A 7,386-nucleotide genomic window follows, 5' to 3' on the forward strand; every position below is an offset into this window, starting at 1 on the left:
CTGCTTCCATCGTTGGCAGAAGCCGGTTTAAAACTTGGGCTACTATTTCATTGCATCATCTGTGCTGCTGAAGTTACAAAGGGAAACAAAAAACTTAAAGCATTGCATCAAAGTGGTATGTAGGAAAAGTAAATTTATTATATTACTTGCATGTTAATAAATACAGGCTTACAAATTACTCAAAAATAAATAGTATGATATATAACATATAATATAAATAATAATAATAAATATTTATAAATAAAAAATTGCCATATTTTACAATATAGTTATAAATCAATGATCACAGTTATTTGTAGCTGCTGTCTCTATAGCTGACATATTTCATGACATGTACCTTATATTACATGTTAGGAAAGACCTCTAACACAAATAAATAAATAAATAATATTACTGAAGCTCTATGCTGTGCCAAATGAAGGAAACAGAGATCAATTTAAATACGATTAAAACGTTTAAAAAATATATATTATGAGAGTGAAACCAATAGATGACATTGTTGCTAGAGGGGCGTCATGGATTGGCAGAGATGCGTGTGGAACGTCTTCTGCGTCTTGAATGACTACACAGGTTGGAGTGTTCTCTCAGTGAAGACAAAAAATCTGCAAACTTGTGCAGCACGCTGTGACACCATCTCTTTTTCCCATAGGTGTCGTCTGGTAGGTGAAGTTGACATGTGCAGTTAGAGCACTCTCCACCTAAAGATTTATTTAAAGCCACTCCGGTGACATTTAGTCTGTACTTTAAGGCGTCAAGGTGTTTTTCTATGTCCTTGGTGTTGTAATATTCGTATTGGACATGCTGCAGTAAAGTAATGGCTTTGATCATGTATGTAAGTCCACAGTGCGCTTTGTTTATCACGTCCTCTAGGGGCTGGGAGCCATTCACAGGAGTAAGCTCTTCGATCTGCACATTTGTCTTCACAGAGTTTCCATTCTGAAAAAAGAGAGCATGAAAAAATAGTAAGTAAATTTTATTTATAAAGCACATTTAAAAACAGTGTAAACTGATCAAGGTGCTGTACAGTATCTAACTAAAACAATATTCAAAACAGTAAAAGAATTTTAGCAACATAATCAAACATTTTTGCAGCATAAGGGCAGTAGGCATTTAAATAGATGAAATGAATAGTTAAGCTTATGGAAAAACATATAAAAAATATCGGCATGCATCATTTGATGACCAGACCCTTCAGAGTTAGTGAAAGAACATGAAGCAAAAGGTTAAAAATGTTAAAACATATTAACATTTACTCTCTATATGGCTTTAGCTCAAGATTCAAGGATTGAAATTGTGCACAATGGCATGGTTATTGCACTCATACTCACAACGCCAAAGTCATTCTTGACATCTTGTGTTTCCTTTAAGCTGATGCCCACTAGGCGACTAAATTTGCAGCTGCCAACCGTCTGGCAAAGGAGTATGCAGAGACACAAGTGTACATATCCTGGAAGTGTATAAATGAAAAAACAAAATATTAAAATATTATAATAATGAAACATGAACACAAAATTACTTATTTAAAGTCATGCCCATTAGGCAACTATATCTGCGGCTGTTAGTAGCCTGGCAAAGGACTGTGGGCAGACGTAAGTGCACATATCCTGCATGTAAATATTGAAATAATAATATTGTTTTTTACACTAAATTACAAAATTAACAAATACAAGACTAATAATATATATTTCTTTAAAAACATTTTTTTAAGTGAGATGTTCCAGCTATTTTATAGCACCAAAAAGAAAGAAGAGGAAAAACGTTACCATTTGTCAGCATTTTCAGGAAAGTACAGCAGATCCAGTGTTGAAAGACACACGTCACCAACTTAAGTAAAATGCAGTGACTGTAGATCCACGAAGGTCTCTGCCTTTTATACAACAGGACTCACACATCTTATCATGTCTATCAGCAGCATTGCTAAAACTCTACGTGTCAGTGTCACATTTGGGTGTACCCATGATTTTACATGACTAGTACATTGGAGCCACTTATAGATGTAGTCCCCATGCATTTCATACATTCTTTGGAATTTTAGATACTGCCCAGCCCATAGAGTGGTATATAATGCACTTAAAGTGTCTCTATATGATATCTGTAGTAAGTATGATCAACTCGCCACAATGCTATACAGTGGATGACGAAAGAATTCTTCATGGCCTCTATAGGCACCATGTATAGGACTAGATCAATGGTACAGTTCCCAATGGGCCTGGCCCATGGGTGTAATTTTGAGGTGTGTAGATGTGTATGGTAGGGACATGTCCGTACCACAATTGAGATTAACCTAGCTTATACCCACCTTTTTTCACAAATATTATGCAACAATATCATTAACTGACAGTTTGCCATTGTAATGTCCCCGCCATTTTCCAAGTCAAACCTACAACACCTTTGCTGGCCTAATGAGCCCTGTGCCACCCTCACCCCAACCCCCCACATCAATAAGCCCTTCCCCATGGCACCATACAGGGTTTTTCCAATATCCCAACTCCCATCCTCCCCAAGTGCTTGTAGCCTCGTTATGAACTGAAGTCACAAGATGTCATTGATGACAGAAGTTTAGTTCTATATCTCGCAAAAGCGCAATCGAAAGGTCATTCTCTCATTCGCAACCGTGATGTTGAAAAGGGAAAAGTTCCCTGTAGTCGTTGTGGCTAGGCTGGCAGCGGGGAAACTTGATTGTTGTCTTCACGGAGGCGGGGCGCCACATCAAATGCGAGGTCACAAGTAAGTGACGTGCAGTGAAGGGTATGGTAGGGTAGGCAGTAAATATAGAATATATATCTATTTATATATATATATATTAACGGTGGGTTCGGTCCTCCCCCAGAAAAAAATGTATTTCTTAGATGCAATTTCCTGCATTTTAACCAAATCTGGAGAGTCACTATCAGCTAAAAACTTTTACAAAAGACTAAAAACTTTGAACAAATAGCGTATTAGTCCCCTTTCATGCAGATCTGAAATGTAACGTGTGTGTGTGTGTGTGTGTGTGTGTGTGTGTGTGTGTGTGTGTGTGTGTGTGTGTGTGTGTGTGTGTGTGTGTGTGTGTGTGTGTGTGTGTGTGTGTGTGTGTGAGAGAGAGAGGGGGGCCTTATGCCACAAGGTATGGTTTGAATAGGCAAATAGGCCTATTCACATAAACATGCTGATATGGTCTTTAATGTGCAACAAATTAGTAGGCCTATGTTTCTCTAAATACTGTAAATATAAAGTAGGCTATAAGATGCCATCAGTGCTTAACCACCACAGCTCTAATAACTAAATAGGCCTAAGTAAATAGGCTACACTATTTAGACATTTGGACATTGTCAGTAGACCTAAATCTGAAACAATAAGTGAAAACATAATTTCAATTTCTTGAAAAGGCCAGCTACAATAATTTGTTTTGCCAAATTGCCAAATTAGCTCCAGGACCCATACTTTGTACACCTTTAAGGACCTGTAGGCCTACATTTTACAATAATAATTTAGAAAGCTACAACATTTTGGGGGAAAAGCTTTAACTTTTGGCTTTAGCAGTTGATTTTGTTGCTCTTCTGTTTATTCTGTTGCAAATGCCAGGGCGTTTCACATGGATGGAGGGTGGCACAGTGTAGCCTACTTTTGAAGATAAAATAGTTCACCAACTGTGAATCACACCATAGCATGTGAGGGGGAAACGATTTACATTTAGCAATAAACCAACCTAGGTAACAGCTCCTGCCTCACTGCCGCGTTTTGTGCTGATAATCAAACACTCACAGACAAGAAGGAAAGTAGGCAAGGGGGCGGGTTGCTTGCAAACATGACCCGTGCATTCAGACTCGAGTAAACCAACGAAACCACTTCTGAGACTCATTCTTGTGCGTGATAGTATTCTCAAACACTTCAGCTACGGTTGTGCAAGGTGTTTCAAATAAAGTCAATTTGTGAGTGCGGAAGCACTCCGAGAAACCATCCCCAGTCAATCGTCCTGTTCCACGTTGATCATGGGTGAGCGGTTATGGGTGAGCGGTTAGGGCGTCAGACTTGCATCCCAGAGGTTGCCGGTTCGACTCCCGACCCGCCAGGTTGGTGGGGGGAGTAATCAACCAGTGCTCTCCCCCATCCTCCTCCATGACTGAGGTACCCTGAGCATGGTACCGTCCCACAGCACTGCTCCCCATGGGGCGCCACTGAGGGCTGCCCCCTTGCACGGGTGAGGCATAAATGCAATTTCGTTGTGTGCAGTGTTCACTTGTGTGCTGTGGAGTGCTGTGTCACAATGACAATGGGAGTTGGAGTTTCCCAGTGGGCTTTCACTTTCACTTTCACTATCTCGACTCGCACACCGCGCACTTCAAAAGAACGCAGCTGCACTTGCTAACAGGCTCCACACAACTCACGCATTGCGTAGTCATCATCATAATAAATTAGGGAAATGGAGTCATGTCGTACGCTCAAAAAACAATCTCGCGTCCATAATAACACACATGGTCTATTCATGTCCACCACCGCACAACCAATCTTCAATGTCAACACCCTGACAAACGGTGACAACAAAAGGCACCACGAAAAAACTTGAGCATGTTCATGTTAAAAGGCTACCCGCAGCATAATAATTAGATGAATCTTACCTTAAAGCAGAATCACAAGTAGGCTGTGTTTTTCATGCAAGCTAGTTCCATTAAAAGCCCGGGGTGGTTGACATGATGAAGACATTTTGTCCCAGTGCAAACTACTTGAAGCTGCTACCCATCTGATGTTGAATATTTCCACATGCAGCGATTGCAAACGGCTCAGCTGTCTGTCATTTGAACCGTCTTTCTTGCTACTTCTCGGCATTTTTTAAAATAATAAAGACAAAAAGCCAAAGACTGCCATGTTTTCTTTCCGATACGGCTAGAGATTTGAACAAGCCTTGCCTTGCTAGTTGTTGCTATCATAGCTGCCTGTAGGGCAGAAATTGGCTACTACCTGAATTGTAACAATTTTTCATTTTGGGCGCTGTGTTTGGCTCACATACTCCCGCCACAGAGTAAAGGCTCTGCTTTTAGTCCCATTGACAAGCTATGTGACAACTTAATACGCATGCGCAAACTTCTACATTGACAGCATTGAAGGCAGGGTAGGCAGAGGAAAAGCGAGCCTTACCGGGCTGCCTGGCTGGCATTCGAAAGCTCTGCTTTCAGCCTGTCTCTGCTACCAGCCGGGACTGCGCGTTGCCACGGCAACCTGCCCAAGCCTGAGCGCTTTGCTTCGTGCGATTACTTAGGTTTTTGATCGTTGTCCTGTGTATACTGTACTTTAAACAGTTCATAATTTATGCTGAATCAATGTTATTGTTGTGTAGGCCTATGTGAACTCTGAAGAATATTTTTTTAAACACGTGTTAGTTTTTATTTTTAAGACATTTATCCCAGGGTAGGCACTGCCTACCCTGCCTACCCTGACCGCACGTCTCTCAAGGACGGGAGTCACGATATTGGAAAGAACACACAGGTTGAGTTCCAATATGCAACCTTGAGTCCTCCACTTGTGCTTGTGGCCTCGTACCAGGAAGTAATACTCACTGACAACAGCATTATATTTCAATATCTCGCTAAAGCTGAATTGTAAAGTCATTTTCTTATTTGTAAACTGGATGGTGAATGAGGAAAAGTCCCCCAGAAATTGTGGCAAGGCTGACAGCGGGGAAACTTAATTGTTTTCTCCATGGAGGCGGGGCATCAGCAAAGCGTGAGGCAACAAGCACAAGTGGACGCAAGGTCGCATATTGGAATGCACACAAAGCTTACTATGTGACACAGAGTGCGTTGCAATATGTGACCTTGCCTCCTCCACTTGCGCTTGTCTCCTCGTCCCGCCTCCTGGCCCCTCCTCCGTGGAGAAAACGATAAAGTTTCCCAGCGGTCAGCCTAGCCACAACAACTTTTGAGGGACTGTTTTTCATTCACCATCCCAATTGCAAATGAGAAAAAGACTCTACAATTGAGCTTTTGCAAGATATTGAAATATAATGCTGTTGTCAGTGATGTCATCATGACATATTACTTCCTGGTACGAGGAGAGAAGCAAGTGGAGGAGGCAAGTGGAGGAGGCAAGGTCGCACAATGAAACACACTCACAGTGTAGAAAGGGCTGGCACCGCCCTACAGCTGCGTAAATATGAGTGCATTCCAATATGCGACCTTGCGTCCTCCACGGAGGAGGGGCAAGGCCACAAGCACAAGTGAAGGAAGCAGGGTCGCATATTGGAACGCACACATGGTGATCATCTACTACACCGAGTGTGTAAGTGTTATTTTTAACTCATGATGACTACTTAGAAATTGAGGGTGGTGGTGAATATTTAATGAAAAAGACAAATGGAAACATTTGTGAATGGTCATATTCAATTCTAGAGAATAAACTGCTAAATCATTTCCATACTTGTCCTTTAAGTGACTCTCACCCATCAAGTTGAAATGTTTAACATTTCATACGAATAGGTGAGTTGTGAACTGGCAGTAAATTGGATTGAGTAAAAAATATCAGAAAAATTATTAATACCATTTTCATGCACATGTAGCACAATATCTTCTCTAAAGAAAATACACCTCAACAAAGAGAAGGTTTTTTTTAAGTCAACATCCTTTAATGAATATTGAAGCTGCACTTTTACAAAGAGTTTTAAGTAATCACTTTCTACCAACAATGGTGTATGTCAATACACAAGATGGCTATTCTTGGTCTTAAGGGGGAAAATGTTATTTGTGCAAAATATTTTTTTGTTAATAACAACAACAAAAGGAGTCCATTAGTGTTGAAAATAAGAAATAATGATGTGCTATTCTTTCTTTCCCAGCACTTATGCCCATGGGCGTTTTTACCATTGCTGTAAAACATGAAGATAACAATATCAGAAACTCATTCAAGCAAAGTCGATCCATCTAGATAGAGATTTAAGAATATGCTTTGTTTGATGTAGTAATGACTAACGAGGGAAAAAATGCACTCTTTTATATATTGTCCAACAAGCAAATTTGCAGAGATTTAAGATTCGAGTTACAAAATGGCATTGTAACTCAGATATCTTCAAGATTCACACCATTTTGGCACAATCTGCCCTTCAGCACCAACTGTTAACGGATAATGACAAATTAGACTTTAATTAGACTCATTCATTGCCCAAAAACATCCCCATTATCTAGAAGACACACCAAGAGCTTCACACCAGGCAACCCAGCTTGAAATGTGTACGTCAAAACAGTCAATGTGTTGGTCAAAAACAGTAACACTAACATATTTCACATAGTGGTTTCACATAGTGATTCCACTCAGATTAATCTTGAGGTTCTCACAAAGAAGCCTCTAACAAGTTGCTGGTGTGGGAGAGGGAATATACAAAAGGATTCATCAAACATTTTTAGCCACAACTTGCAC

Source organism: Engraulis encrasicolus, chromosome 3 (assembly GCF_034702125.1).
Source record: "Engraulis encrasicolus isolate BLACKSEA-1 chromosome 3, IST_EnEncr_1.0, whole genome shotgun sequence".
Lineage (NCBI taxonomy): Eukaryota > Metazoa > Chordata > Actinopteri > Clupeiformes > Engraulidae > Engraulis > Engraulis encrasicolus.